The sequence below is a fragment of the Octopus sinensis genome, linkage group LG1 (genome assembly GCF_006345805.1).
Source record: "Octopus sinensis linkage group LG1, ASM634580v1, whole genome shotgun sequence".
NCBI classification, from domain to species: domain Eukaryota; kingdom Metazoa; phylum Mollusca; class Cephalopoda; order Octopoda; family Octopodidae; genus Octopus; species Octopus sinensis.
This window is the reverse complement of record NC_042997.1, coordinates 22057922-22075421: the sequence shown is the minus strand read 5'-3', so window position 1 is coordinate 22075421 and position 17500 is coordinate 22057922.

Here is a 17500-nt window from a genome sequence, read left to right as displayed (position 1 = left end):
TTCAGACGGAAGCCATGGAAAATGAAGCGATAGGCAGTTTCTTCATAGTGAGTCTATTTTCCAAGAATGAAAATTTCCTTTGTATAATGAGCCAAATTAATTTTCTTTCAGACGATATTAAAATGTCTTCTCGAACATAATAACTTAAATTATCTCCTCCGGAGGGAGGAATCTTGACTGATACATACATACATACATACATACATATATACATACATACATACATATATGAATATTTATATACATACACACATATACATATGTATATATATAACATATGGGGGTTTAGTTCACAGGTGATCTAAACGACTAGGTACGCTAGGTAAGTGCTGTAACGGATTACTACGGCTCCAAGGTTATAGCCGAGACGTTAGTTATGGAACCATTGCAGATTTCCGATATAGTGGATATATAATTGCTAAAGAGGACAACAAACGTTAAGGTAAGGCAAACATTATTACGATTGGAAAATAAATCAAAGTCTTACAGCTATTTCTGGGATATCCCACAGTATGGGATAGTCCGTCATGGAAACAAATAGGTAAAATGAGAAGGGTATAGATTATTGAAATAACGACACAGAGGACAAGAGTAAAGGAATAAAGAGATGAAGAAAGAGAAGAAAAACAGAAGCATAAAAGTTCACAGTCCAACTTTCCGATCTTGTAGAAAATGTCCCCAAGTCCTTAGGTGCAATCCTGCATAAATCCACGTAGGTTAATGTCCTGTACCTTATAAGACTTTGAATATTTTTCCAATGATAATAAAGTATATGACTTGAGATGCTTGCCTTGCCTTAACGTTTGTTGTCCTCTTTAACAATTATATATATATATATATATATATATATATATATGTGTGTGTGTGTGTGTTGTGTGTGTGTGTGTGTGTGTGTGTGTGTGTGTGTGTAGGCGCAATGGACCAGTGATTAGGGCAGCGGGCGTTGTGAGTTTGTATTGAGCGAAAACACCTAAAAGCTCCACGAGGCTCTGGCAGGGTGGGTGGGTTTCGATCCCTGCTGTATTCTTTCGCCACAACTTTCTCTCACTCATTCTTCTGTTGGCCTGCTCGCTTAGCCAGCAGGGTGGCGGCATCTGAAGGCTAAAACAATGCGAAGCGCATTGTGACCAGCGATGTGTGGCAACATTTAAGAGCCTGGTCGGTCACGGTGATATGACCTTCGGAACGTGGAGTAGATGAAATTAAGGCGACTGAAGAAGGGGAATTGTCCTTGTTTGTATGTCCTGTACTCTATTTTTTCGTTGCTTAAAAAAATGTCCATTTCCTCGGTTTTGTGTTTATGTTTTCGTTTCTCAGCGTGTTCGACGTTTTTTTGGTGTCCTGTACCCATATATGCGTGTATATATACATGTAGAGGTAGGTACGTACATATATGTATGTATGTATGTATATGTTTTATTTATTTATTTATTTATTTATATATGACTGAACGCACGCATCCATTTCTAAGTAAGATTGTTCTTAATATTAATACTGATGCGCACTCTTAACCTTTCTCTCCCCCTCCCTTTCTCAGCCTTCATTCTTTTGGCTTTCCCATTCTTCTACCTTACTGTCTCTCCCTCTTTCTCTCATTCTTCATTCTTTTCTCTACCACCATCCCCATTTTTTCTCTCCCTTTCTCTTACTCCTCCTTCTCCGTCCCGTCGCGGTCACGTGATGAGATGCCTATTTCTGTCTTTTCTTCTCCAGTTTCCTCCAAGTAGGGACGGTAAAATCTGTTGCTCTGCCGATCCCAAAGAACAGCGTTCGTAAAAAAAATTTATCTCGTTTGGCTTAACAGCCCTCCTTGTTTGTGTTACTGTTATTCTCCGTTGTCCTGTTTATATTTTGTACTGTCGTTACTGTCCTGTTTTTGTTACCATTTTTACCCCTCCGCAAAAAAATCTCAAATTTTATTTAATTTGATTTCCGCGCGAAGGAAAATTTCATTGAAGTCATGTATCGCCTGACCTACGGAACGTGGAGTAGATGAAATTAAGGCGACTGAAGAAGGGGAAATATGTCCTGTACTCTATTTTTTCGTTGTTTAAAAAAATGTCCATTTCCTCGGTTTTGTGTTTATGTTTTCGTTTCTCATTGTGTTCGACGTTTTTTTGGTGTCCTGTACCCATATATGCATGTATATATACATGTTGAGGTAGGTAGTACATATATGTATGTATATATGCATATGTTTTATTTATATATATATATATATTATATATATATATATATATATATATATATATATATGTATGAATACATCTATGTGTGTTTGTGTGTATCTTTGTGTGTGTAACATAGCGCTTCGGCAAAAGAGACGGATAGAATAAGCACTAGGTTTACAAAGAATAAGTCCTAAGGTCGATTTCTTCGACTAAAACTCTTTAAGGCGGTGTTCCAAAATGGCGACAATCAAATGATTGAGTGAAAGAATGAGAGTAAACATTTTTAAAAAATGAAAAATAACCACTGTGACAGCAGTGGTAAGGGGAAAGTATCTTTATTTATATACTTCTACGAGATAACGTCTTAAACTTTTACCTTAGCAACTATATGAAAACTTCAGCGAGTTTATTTAAATAGAAAACTATTTGACTATTTTGCAAGTTAAACATTTCTGGAATTTTACCCCACACAAAAGACTCGCATGTAACGCGAATACTTCTAAGTTCAATCTTTCAGCAAATAATTAGTGACTTGAACATACTTGAATCACACAGTCAGATTAAAGTATGCTGAAGCTTTTACTATAGCCAAGCAATAGCGCTCTGACCCTTCCGTTACCTTAGAGACAAGATAATATGACAGAAGCGCTGAACGTGAAAAAATATGAATGAAAAATACAGTTGTTTTCCCAACCCAAGCCCACAAATGTTTATTGAATGAATATAAGGTTTATATTTTTATTTAATTCACACACTTAGTAGTAAGCAATAGGAGCATATAATTTACTTACAACTATGTGGTGCTCTATTTCTTTTCATATTCTAAACACATGGTTAATTCGGTCATGCATGCGCGCACACAGGCACAAGCACACACGCACGCACGTAGATGTATGTACGTATGTATGTATGTATGTATGCATGTGTGTGTATGTGTGTGAGTGCGTGCGTGTGTGTGTGTTTGAGTGTGTATATAAATCATATGAATATATATGTTTGTATGTATATGTATATAGCAGTTCGGGTATTGCACTCATCGGAAAACCGTCGTTTCAATTCCTCTGTTTTTGAGCAAAACATCCCATCTCACGTTACTCTGCAAATATTTCGACATCTAGCATGTGGAACCCTATGCACCTGTACAAGCAATGTCGATTTGATGGAGTGTTTGAACTAATATACACTACAAACATTTGATCACTACAAAATGCTTTGTGTAGGTTGTTCATCAAGAAGCTGCAGAACCCTCACCTGTCAACTACGACAGGAGAGTCCATAGTACGTACATACACATCCATCCATCCATCTATACATACACATATATGAACGTACATAAGGACTTTTCTGTTGTAGACGGCAGGTGAAGATTATGCATTTGTTGCTGAACAGCCTGCACGGATGATTTGTTTATAATGATCAAATGTTTGCTCTGTACATTAGCTCACACTGCCTCTATGTGGATGGCTTGAAAGTGTATGCTAAGAGTATGCATGAGATGAAGAAGAGCCTTGATCTGGTTACGGTATTCTCATTGGATATATGAAGTTGGAGTTTGGTCAGGATAAATGTTGCTATATGGTTGTAACAAGAAAGAAAACGCAAACCAGGCTAGCAACATATCCATAAATAACTAATTGTTTCTCCTCTGTATAACAAAATCTGTCGGAAAGATGATACCTACGCCAAAGAATATGGTAGAGGCCGTAGCTATTCATAATAAGAAGGAGTACTGGTAGAATGTCAGTGCCGCACAAGTTTGTGGTACTATTTAACACAAAAACTTTAGCCTTTAAGTTTGTTTTCACGAAATGTAATGTTACTTACCAATTCGCCCTTAAAATTTTTTTTTTTCCTGAAACACCACGGGCAAATTTCGAGGTTTCATTTAATTTAGGTCTCCCGATCTTTTCCATGTATGTGTTAATTATTGAGATGTCACTGCCTGTATCCAATTGTAACTTTACGTTTGTGTTATTAATTTTTACACACACACACACATTTTCTTTGAGACTCGTTCGTATTTTTTGTCAACGATAATACGTTTACGTGATTTTTTTCTGTTTTTTTAGGTTCTGTCCTACAATGCGTCATTTTATGGTCTATTTTACCACACTCATAGCGTTTTACATTTTTAAACGGACAGTTATTTTTAAAATGTAGACCACCGCACCCATGGCATGGATTCAGTCTTGATATTATTTTTGTCTCTTTTCCTTATTCGTTACCGGACGACACGCTTGAATCTCAACAATCTTTCTTTTCAGTTTTATTTGCGTCATATCGTAGATTAATAATCCTCTGACGTTCTTCTGCTATTACCTGCAAAGTTAATTTGTGGTCCTGTTCTAATTTTGTTAATATCCGGGAACGTATACTTGCATCTTTGCTTGCAGTAAGCCCTTGAACAAAAATTAAAGACTTGAACATGTCCAGGGTCAACTCATTCAATTTGAATTTCTCACACTCTCCGCTAACTACTCCGGCATAGGTGAAGAAATCTTCCTCATCTTTTTTGACCAAATTTAAACGTTGCCAGCGAGTATTGAACAGGGAACTTCAATCACTGAAAATTTTCGATAAAATATTGTTTCACCGAAACAAATCTCAACTGGTTTCTTCGGCAGAATATAATTACTACGTTTTTCGTGTTCAGCAGGGGATAACTTTCTTAAAAGTAATTGTACTTCTTTCTCTTCGGACCAGCTTTTACACTCTCCTTTAAAGATTTCTCCGTATCTACGAAAATATGAAGAGAAGATAATACCTTCCTCTAGGTTGTATTTGAATTCTCCAATTGTGTTTGCTACGCTGTCTGGCGAGTACGAACTTGAAGCATTTTCAGACTTCTTTTAACATTAATTCCAGCAAATGTTGGTTTTGTTGTTATTACTGCTGTAGTTGCTGCTGCTGCTGCTGCTGCAAATGTTGCCGTACCTACTGTTGCTGTTGCAACTGTGCCACGGAAGTCAATAAGTTCTTGTTAAAACGATTTTTCTTTGGTTTCGTACCAAAAAGAAAAAAATTAAACGTCCAACGTTAACTTCAAAGAACTCGTCACGGATCTTTTCCTTTTGATGGACGGAATTCAACACAATTTCTAGTTAACTAAGCAATTTGAAACTTCGTATACTGGTAGAATGTGTCAAAAGAAAACATTATTTTCACTTGGCTTTTTTGATAAATTTGTAATTTGTAAGTTTAACGTAGTTTAATTCTTTGAATTTTAACCAATGAATTGCCAGCATTTGAGCTCAAATCATTTGCTGCGTCTAAAAACTCAGACAATATCCTGTTACAACGTAAACTGCGTGCGCACACACACACACACAAACACACACACACACACACACACACACAAACACGCACATACACGCACATACACACACGCGCACACACACAAACACACACACACACACACACACACACACACACACACACACACACACACACGTGTTATTTATCCTTCTCTCTTCTGTCTGTCTCGCTCATCGATATTGATAAACAAACGAGGAGGCATGTGCTAGAAATAACAGCCATATCTCTTAAATCGATGAATTTCGTCGCCCAATAAAAATATTAACGATATTTTTTGAATATTTTCTTTATTTTTTTTTACCGAAAAGGCTTCTCCCATGGTTTTGAAGGACCAAAAACAACAAAAACAAAACAATAATATGCCTAAATCGGTCTAGAGTGGGATATGAGGGTGCGCGTGGAATGTGGGTCGTATTGTAAAAATTTGCGAAATATTTTTTCATAAAAGGATGCCCCAGCTTGTCGGAGGCTGTGATATAAATTGGGAAAAAAATCCTCGACACCAGTGCGTAATTGGTACTTAATTTATCGACCCCGAAACGATGAAACATTGCCCCCCCCCATTTCTGGTTTATTTACCTTTTGTGTAAATTTGTTCCGGCAAGGGGCAAAACACATAGGGGACAAAGCATGAGATACAAAAGTATTAAGAAGTATTAAGTCGATTCTATCGACACCAGGCGAACTCACGAACGTGTATGTATGCTTGTGTACCTATGTGTGTGTGTATGTATATCTCTGTTTGTATGTGTGTGTACGTTTGTATGTGTGTGTACGCTTATATATTAATTACTATGTGCTTGTGCAAATGTATATGCATGTGTTTGAAAGAGAGAGAGAGAGAGTGACAGAGAGTGTGTGTATGTGCAAGTGTACGTGTGTATGTATCTGAATATATGTGTGTGTGTGTGTGTATGCGGCGTGCGTATTTACGTATAAGCATGTATCTTTGTGTATGTATACGTATACTTGTCTGTGTGTGCATGTGTGCGTGTGTATGTATATTTACTTCTATATGCAGGCGCGCTTGTATATGCAAGTGTTTGTATGCGTGTGGGATCTTTTCCTATTGATATTTAAGAGATATGGCTGTTATTTCTAGCACATGCCTCCTCGTTTGTTTATCAATATCGATAACGCAGCAAATGATTTGAGCTCAAAAGAGAGCATATGATTGGTTAAAATTCGAAAAATTAAACTACGTTAAACTTACAAATTACAATTTTCTCAAAAACGCTAAGTGAAAATAATGTTTTCTTTTGACATATTCTACCAGTATACGAAGTTTCAAATTGTTTAGTTAACTAGAAATTGTGTTGAATTCCGTCCATCAAAAGGAAAAGATCCCTCGTCGCCACTTTTATATCCTTGTATTGGATATATAATATAACGAAACGGGTGGGGGAGGAGAAAGTATATACACGACGCACTACTGCAACTAATACAAGAGACTCACCGCTCTATCAAAGGCTCACAGTGAACAGCTACCAACACGAACTGCCAACCACTCACACTTCTTTGCTTCATAATAATAAGTCAGTCTACATTTAGTTAAATGGAGGTGATCGGAATCCTTCCACAACAGGATTGTACCTGGAAAGTTACCCTCTGAAGCAGAAGTCCGAGCAAGATTGCTTATGGAAGACCAGTAGTCGTCCATGCATACCAACCTCCTCATTTCTACAGCTGAGTGAACAGGGGCAAGGTGAAATAAAATGTGTTGCTCAAGAACACAACACACAGCTCGGTGTGGCAATCGAACTCACTAGCTCCTGACTGTGAGCCCGACGCTCCTACCACTGGGCAATGCGCTTTGAATACAAAAATATAAATATATAAATAAGCTTACTACGGGGGAGTGGATATTATTGTCTTGGAAGGAAGTATAAAAGAAATATATAGAAACTAAAACGAAAGGGAAAGAAAAGAAGAAAGCTTGCACTTTCTGTGAAATGATTTTCGAATTTTATTATAGAAATTGTAGTTGTGGACGCAATGAAGCCCTGTGCTACACAAACGCATACATATATGCATACATGTGAGTACACACACACATTTAGTCATTCATATGCAAATATATGTAATTTGGGGTATTACTTGCTCTGCAGGTGTTTTTTAAATCTCAAATATAACATCACGTATGGGAGCCATTTAAGCTTATTAACGAATTTTTAAAAAATCTGTTATATTCAATCATCGTCTCTTTCTTGACATGTAAATGTTTCCGTCGAACTTATGTGACCTGGCCACCTACACAGTTCTAGAGTTACTAAGTCGTAAATGTGCAATGATAATTTTGACACTTAAAAGAAATAAACGAACGGTGAATATAACAGTTTTTGTGTTGTCTTAAATTGATAAAATTTAACACCACATAAAATTTTCGATGCAGTTGTTACATACATTGCTACATACGTACGTACATACATACATGCATACATACATACATACATACATACATATGGCTGTGTAGTAAGAAGTTTGTTACCCAACCACATGGTTCCAGGTTCAGTCTCACTGCATGGCACCTTGAGGCGGTATCTTTCTCTATAGATCCCTTGTGTCATCCAACAACACCAGAGACCTTGGAGTAATTGTACAATAGAAATGTAGTTTACCGAATAAGATGCATAGAAGGTGCTTGTAAAGACATGAACATGACATACACAGGGGAGATATCTAGGAGCATTGCGGAATAACTAAATGAACATCTGAGACAATATGACGACAAAACCAGTCCTCCATACTCTACCAACATGCCGAAATACCAATATGGAGGCAACCTGGGTCAACTTGACATCCCCATCTTATCCAAACACCCAAAAGACCCAACACTCAGACAAATACGGGAGTACGTCTGAATGTATTTATAAATGAAACTTCACCAATACTAAATAGGAAATATACATAGTAGATATCATACCCCCATACTCACAGTTTACAGAGTTAGAGTAGAAAAGTTAGTAGGCTGTTATGTAGATATGTAGGTAGATGTATGTATGTGTGTGTGGGGGGAGTGTATGTATATATGTGTATATGCACATGTATGTAAGCACACTAGGATCTTCAACTGCTAGAAATATCAATGTAACTCATAATTTCTTTGTAGACAACCTGAAGATTTATGCTAAAAGTGTTATCAATGCCAAAAAACCCAAAACCTATGCATCAACGGTCTCTCTATCTCCACCATTCCACACAAAGAACATTACAAGTACACAGAGATAGACGAAAATGTATCATATGAAGACACTGTGAATAAACATAAAGTGAGCCGAGAATATTATACCAGACTTACGAAAATATGGCAGTCGGAATTCTCCTCTTACAAAAAAAAAAAAAAAATCCCGCAATGCATTTTCAGTACCAGTGCTGATCTCAACATTTGGGCTACTTGATTGGTCTGTAGAGTAAGTCCACTCCATAGGTATCAAGACCCGCAAAATCCTGACAACAACTGGGAACTTCCGCAGAAACAATGATGTTGACAAGAAGTGAAGGTGAGATCAGTGCAGACGGCCTTCGAATGCCGTACGGTGTCACTCAGGCAGCACCTGCTAAACAACAGCAGCAAAAATAAATATATAAATGCAGCGCTGAAAAATGAAGTGAGCAACATTGTACAATTTGGCAACGAGCACCTCAAGGAGCAATCTCTTCCTGATGAACTTCTATACAGCCCCAAGTCAGCTGGGTTCGCTACCTCAGAGAAGACCTGGAAGGAAAGCACTCAGCATACAAAAAAAAAAAAAAGACTATGCATAGGTATGTTTCCCACAAGACCGCTACATCACATCACCTTTTGAAGGTTATGCGTTTGCAATCGAGGAACAGGGACTGCCACAAAGTACCTGGTGAAAAAGGGAGACAGTGACGCTCTTGTAATCCCAAAGTGCAACCGAATGTGTAGGTTATGTCATGTTTGTGTGGAAGACATCATGCATGTGATTAGCAGCTGTCCTAAAATTTCGCAACGGTACTTCCTCCCTATGTGGCAAGATGTTGTTGTTAAAGCAATTTACAATGCTATCTGCAAAAAGACTGTCCTGAAAGAAACTTACAAAAATTCCTCTGTTATGGAATACATTCAGAAACTCAAGGAATACTAGTGGAATATTCCCATCGAAAGAATACTAGTGGAATATTCCCATCAAAACCTCTGTCAAATGTAAGCATAAAGAAGCCGGATATTGTTGTTTGGGACAGAGGGGAAAAGGTATGTACCGTCATAGAGTTCAGCTGCTCTGCAGATATAAATATCTCTTTAAAAATCAAAGGAAAAGAGGATATCTATGGACAACTGCTTCGAAACCTTCAGCTTCAATATCCAGAATATGAATTCATATTCATACAAATAATAATTGGAGCACTCGGTTTTGTTAGTAAATGCTTAAAGGAGAATCAGGATAAACTGGGATTTTCAGAAAAAGAAATCGACCGGCTAATTCGTACATTACAAGTGCAATTTGTGAATGGAACAGTAAAACTATGCAAGATTTTTTTTCAAGTTCCAAATGTGAATTTGTCTTCTCTGATCATCGGATAGCAAATAGAGCAATGTTTCCCCAGGAACCTCATCACCCTTGTTTTCTCACATTGATAAAATATTATGGAAAGAATGTTTACTTTTTTATAGCTCATACTGACAGCTGATGCTTTCTAATATTTTAAAATTATTTCAGTATTTATATATATATAATTTTATATATATATATATTTATATATATATAATTTTATATATATAAATGGCGGTGCCCCAGCATGGCCACAGCTCGTGAGCTGAAACTAGATAAAATATATATATAAACACGCACACACACACACACATACACACACACACATGCACACAAACACATATACAAACACACATTCACACACACACACACACACACACATGCACGCACACACACACATTTATAAAACCTTTGAGTAATATTGGACCATTAGAATCGACATATTTTTGCCAGTGAAAAGAAATATATTCCCATAGCATACAATTCTGGATTCCTGCTATTGATGAATTCTTTGAAAGCGCATTGAGCTGTTGCTTGGTTGTCGAGGACTTTCTTTTGAAGAAAGTCACTGAGATGTTTATAAAAGCGGCAGTCGGTCGAACCGAATTCTGCAGTTAGGTGGTGAATTTGATGTTGCGTTCCGTAATCAATTTCGTTTAATTTTTACCGAGTCATTTGTGAAGCATGTACTCAAGCGTTGTAGTGGAAAAGAATTGGTTCTTTCAATTAAAACGTTGTAATTCTGAGTGCATTTTGTCGATTTTCGACAGGAATCAAGAAATAACTGCGGATGATTTCACTTGACGACCACCAGAGAGTGACTATGGCGTTCCTTTGAAGTAGCGTTGATTTTGTTAAGTGTTTGTTTCTTGTTTCTGTGCGGACACCATCAGCTGTTGAAAACATCAAATTTTTGTTACATGCTACAGTAAAGTGAAAAAAATAGGTTATTTCTGTTGCGTAAAGGGTGTAGAGGAAATTGCTTAACAACGATTTTAAAGAATTTTTTGTTCAACTCCAACAGTACTCAGTTCTCATGTATTTTTGATTTTGTAACGTGAAGCACATATTAAACAACTCGAGCTATTCTACAACCTTCCGAGTTGTTTTCGTAGGTCTGTTTCGATAAAGCCCTTCAACACATCGTTGTCATCCATAGAATGTCGATCACAACCTTCTACATACTTAAGGCTCTTTTCTCCACTATGAAACTTTAGAACAATTATTGATCTGTATATTTGTTGACGATATCGTGACCAAATACTTCGATTCTACTGTGAACAGTTTCCGAAGCTTTTCATTTCTATTTCGTCTGAATCTGTTTGTTTCCATCTTCAGTTTGACAGTCTAAAATAAACAAGACAAAAAACAGGGAAAGCAAAACCATTAGCATTGATTAAGTGATCGAAATCCGCACTTCAAAATAGTGTTTTACGCGAACATAGTTTCATAAGAGTTTATTCCAAAACAAGAATCATAAGATATTAAAATAACAAATAACTATCACTTTAACTCCGCCAACAAGCATATGAATATGCGTATACACAATATGCACATACACACATATAGGAGGAGGAGAAAGAGAGAGAGAGAGAGAGAGAGAGAGAGAGAGAGAGAAAGAGACAGATCAAAGTAGAGTGCAAAGTGTGAAAGGCAGAGAAATGTAGGAGAGAGAGACAGTGTTATAGAGTCGTACCAAATTTAAAGGAATATGTACTTACATACAAGGCCAAAGAGGGTACGGGCGCCGCTATAGATATTATATGTAGAAAAATACAAACTGGGACAAGAACGTAAAACATTTAGAAGACGATACAAAAAACACGGATCATCCTCGCAATTTCGGCTGATTAATCTTGAGATCGCTCCGATCCGGCCAGCCCCAAGGAAAAACTAAGCTACGAGCATTAGATTTCTTGGAAAAAGGATCGAATGTATACGAAACGAGGACAGAAAAACGGACGATGCCACGCGAATATAAATACAAAAAACTGTGCATATATATGCATATAAACATACATGCATATATATACAAGTATATATATACATGTATGTGTATGTATGTATACACTCACATGTGCATGCACACACACACACACACACACACACACACATATCACACTTACAATATATGTACAGGGTATTTGAGCTAAATTTGAATGTTTTTTTTAAAATGTCCTTGATATACTGGTGAACTGTCAACGGCACTGCAAAGCATAAAGATTAAAGTTACAGTTGAGAAACAGTTAGCTGACATGAAGGACTGGAAGCCATGTGGATATTGGAATATGTTGCCTGTGTCATGACGATTCGTGCCGGATATCAAATTGCTGACATCATGAAAATTGCTCAGTGTTATATAAACACTGTGAAATCTGTATGATGTGACATGAACAGCTGAAACAGAGACTACGAACCGTGGCCAGCAGAAAGGGACAGGGCATGTGTTCTTACAGCATCCGCTTACCAGAATACATTCTCACATATTTGAACAGGGCCTTAGACTTAAGTCAGACAGTTAAGTGAATCTGCTGGAGACAGTGGTCAAATCTTGGCTGAAGAGGGTTGTTGCTGGAAAGCCATATGTATGGCAGCAGGATTTGACTCTTTGCTATACCTTGGAAAGAGTCAGAAGTGTTTGCTGGAGAATTTCTACGACTTCACTGGCCCCAGCGGGGTGCGGTTGAGAACGATATCAATCACTTTGCCTGCAACACCAGTGCTGGTGGTCAAGGTCCAGGAGGTGTTCGAAGGTCTTCCCAGTGAGAAACGCTTGCATCAGGTACTGGAGCCGTTTTGAGGCTGTGGTGGACGAGGAGTAAATTATTATCTCCCAGCCATAATCTAGTTGATATTTGTTGATTTTTAAAAATACTTTTTATTTTTCGATGTTATTTGTTTTCTTTACCTTTTATGCAAACTGGCAAAATTAGTCCGAGCACCCTGTATGCGCGCGCGTATGTTAGTGTGTGTGTAAAATCATACTCACATATAAGTACACATACTAGGTGGAGCTGAAAAGTTAATAGACTGACTATGAAGGAGTGAGGCTACTGCTGTGAAATCTTACATCAATTAATTTCAACTCTTATTATTAATAACTGCATTGTTTCTTTCCAGATAAACTGGCATCTGACTGTTGAAAGAAAATATCAAATGTAACTAGTATCGAATTCTCTTGAAAATGGACGAAATTTGGGATCGTGGAGTTATTAAGTACCAGCAAAAAACAAAGGGTTTAGCCTTCAACGACATTCATACTGACATGGTTGCTACATAAGGGGATGACACTTCAGCTTTAACAACAGTGCAAAAGTGGGCAACTGAATTTAGAATGGAAAATGACTCACGGTCTGGGTGTTCTGCAACTTCCATCACCTAGGAAAGCATTGGTCGTGTTCACCCCATGGAAGATAGGCAATTGACAATAAATAGCCAATGCTTTAGCATATAACATGAGAAAGTTGAGAATATTCTGCGCAATGAATTTGGCAGGACGAAGATTTCTGCTTAGATCAAAAGCTCACCAGGCTGATCACGTCACAGAAAATCTGGCATTATTTCAGGCCCATCCAGCTGATTTCTTTAAATGTTTCGTAATCCAGAATGAGTGTTGGGCTCATAAATTTGAGCCAGAGACAAAGAAACAATCCATGCAATGGAAACACCCTTCCTCACCTGCTCCAAAGAAGGCCAAGGTCGTTTCATCTGAAGGGATGGTGATGACTTCAGTATTTTGGGATACAAAAAGCATTGTGTGTATTGACTATATTGAAAAGGGCCACACCAAAAGGCTACCAAGACCAAACGCCCAAGAACACCGATAAAAGGGGTCTTGTTTCATCAGGACAAGGCTTCAAAACACAAGTCCTTGGTTTAAGTGGCTGCTGTGCGTGACAGTTGCTTTGAACTGGTTGATCGCCCTCCCTATTCTCCTGATTTGGTTTTATCTGACTATCATCTGTTCCCCAACATGAATAAGCCCTTTACTGGGAATCAGTGTGGCAATGATGATGACGTCATTCTGTTGTTCACGACGTTTTTTGACTAAACAGGCTGAATGCTTCATCACCAATGAGATTCAAACACAGCTACATCGATGGGAGAAGTGTGTCGACTGCAGTGGGTGGGCGATGAGAAAGCTCTGTTGAAAAATAAGCTTAATTTGGCCTCATTCCATGAAAGTATCTTGGTCAACCTATGAACTTTTCGTCCGACCCTCGTATATATGCATACACATAAACAGGTGCGTGTATAAGACAGTGTGTTTTAAGTAAGATAAATATTTGAAAATGTGTGCGTGATACTCGCGGTATGAAAACTGAATTAACATACCTTGTACTTTTGTAGTTTTAGAAGAAAACCGTTTCCTACGTCTTCTCTATTCTGTTTGAGTTCTTCGCACAATATTCTTTGACCATTTGTTTCAGTCAGGCTTACCATATTGTAAGTGCGAAATATAATACAAAATTAATTACATGTAATATATTTTTAATTAAAATCTAGAACTGAGTTCCTGAATAGTTTAGATATGAGAAGCTGATTTGTTGAGATTGATATACAGTGCTTCATTTTTATCCTCCGTTATTGAGAATATTTTGAATTATTTATTGGTAATTCGTCTAGACAAGCTTTGTATTAGACTGAATTGGGTCTAAAAGATGGATATCAGAGTAAATGAGATAGTGTATGTGAAAGAGGGAAAGAAAGTGGCGGAGAGAGTGAAAGAAATTATGTGTGTGAGAGAGAGAGAGAGAGAGAACACAAGATGTCAGAAGAAAGAAGGTGAGTGTGGAAGAAAGAAGGGAAGGAGAGAATGAAGAGAAAAACATTTATTTTGCCAATGTATGAATAACTATCACTTCAGTAGAAAATCAATAGTAGAAGTTCGAGTATGTTCTCAACAAAGAGAACAAATCGATAAAATATGTGCAGTTGTTGGTATAAAAAAAACAAACAAAAATGTTAAACAGGAATTATGCAAGATTCATACTTATAAATAGGAATTAAAATTTGCCAACTAACTGCCAAATACCTCTGGAAATCAGATGGAATTTATTTCAAATAAAAGACAAGAAAAATATGAATTGGAGATAATATCTTTTCATAACGAAAATTAAAAGGTTTATGAAGCATTTTATACACAGAAGCGACATCAGTTGAGTTAATTTTAATGTTACCAATTATTTTTTTAATCTGTATTGATTATAACAACTTCAGTGATTCCAACCCCTTCAAGGTTGTTTAGATTGTTAACGTATGGGGTACTTTTATCATGATATTGGCAAACAATCAAGTGCAATCTGTCACACAATAGTCTTCCATCTCCTCACTTTGCTATTTATTATGGTTTCCTTGATCAGAACGTCTTCTCGTCTTATTTACAAACGAATTGGTTTATGACCTTTAAGCCTTTAAGGTCACAAACCATTAAACTTTAAGCTCTGTAGAAATTAGATCATTAAGATCGACAAAACAATAAGTTCTTGTGCAATGAACAAGAGTAGTAAGGTGCATTGCTTGCAGATTTAATCTTTACCTTTAAATCCAAGCTTTTCTCCCCATTGCTGCTGCACCATCTGTGCATGCACGCGTTGAAGAAAGATGGTAGTTATTTTAGACCAATTCTTTAAAAAGAACTGTATTCAATTGAAGAAGCATCATGCTAATGCACACTGATTCTATACGAATATCTAACAATTACCAACAGATGAACCACATCTATTTTTCCGTGTTTGTCCAACTAAGATCGCAGGTTTAGCACTTTCTTTGATTCTTTTAGTAATTTTCAAAAATTAATTATTGTTACTTTTATATATCATATCATTTGACAGTAAAACTTTTCTTATTTCGTTCGCGTAGGTACTTCTGTGATATTTACCTACCACTAGTAGCACAAATACTTTGCTAACAGTGTATGACTTCCTATCTTTTCGCAGTTACGTGTGAGGCTTTGTATGATACCAATAAAGTGGTTTTCTTGAATAAGTAATTTTTTAACAATAATATTGTTTTTGTATATTTGAAGATTTCAGTTAACTGTCATGATTTAAAAAATGCAGTATAAATTTACTTGCATAGATAGGAAGCACGTATGGTATCAAGTTGCTGTTTTAATTTTGCAGGCTTCGTGTTTTCATTTGCTAAATATTTATTACAAAATAAGCAGACTAGACGATGCTATCCTTTTCTAAGTAATTTTTTATTGCCAAATATTTTGTTGAACTTACTCAGTGTATGTAAGATTGGTCAGCTTCTACCGTTTCAGTTACTTTTCGATTTGTTATGTGGTATCCAAGCCCTGCAAGAACTGTAACAGCATGTCCTTGTTTCACAAATTTAACCACTTATTTTTGACAGGTAGTTTCAATTCGATATAATAAGAATAAAAAGTAACCAATACTTTGAAAATAACTTTAAGAAATAAGTGACGTATTAAGTAAGGGGCGTTGTAATTTTTTTAATAAATCTTTGTCCACCAACTCCATAAAGCCTCTGAGACTGATGGAAAGGCATTCTCAAATGGGAAACCAGATCCGAATGCTTAGAACGGTGTGGACCCCACTAAATGCATACAAGGTGTTAAGCAGCGATGTTAAAACGGGTGACGAATTAAGTTATCACATGTTAAATTAAAGCAATAACTGACGACAGTCAAGACGAATTCATATTTATATAAGTATTTCAATTGCATAGTACATTCAAAATTAAAACTGAAAACTTTGCTTTTAATAGTTATCGAATTAGTTTAATATAATATAATATATATCTGGAAAGTGGGAAAAAATCGAGTCATTATTTGTTGATTTTTAAGAGTAAATGACGAACTTGTCAATTTAATTATCTCAACAAGTACTTGTTAATTATCTCAGAAGTGTTTGCTATTATCTCGACAGCTCACTGCTTACATACATGCATACATACGACATACGTACGTACATGTATGATTTTTATGTATGTATATATGTATAATATATATTTACACACACGCGCGCGCGCGCGCACACACACATACAAATACACAGATCGAGAATTCAAAATTACAGCTGTAAACATTGTATTAACACCTTTCTCAAAATATTTTTCTTCTCTAAACCATTGATACAGGTCTCAACGCAAGATACAAGATGCCAAATATCACGAAACATAAATACGCTACATACATACATACATACATACATACATACATACATACATACATACATACATACATACATACATACATACATGTATGATTTTTTTATGTATGTATATACGTATAATGTATATTTGCAGATCGAGAATTTAAAATTATAGCTGTAAACAAATATCGTATTAACACCTTTCTCAAAATATTTTTCTTCTCTAAGCCGTTGATACTTGTCTGAACTCAAGATACAAGATGCCAAGTATTGCGAGACACATTTCCAAATTGGCTACAAAGTCTTTTTTCATTATACTAAACTTTCAGAACTGAATATTGATAAGAAATTTTAGAATTACTTTCTTAGTAAATACTGT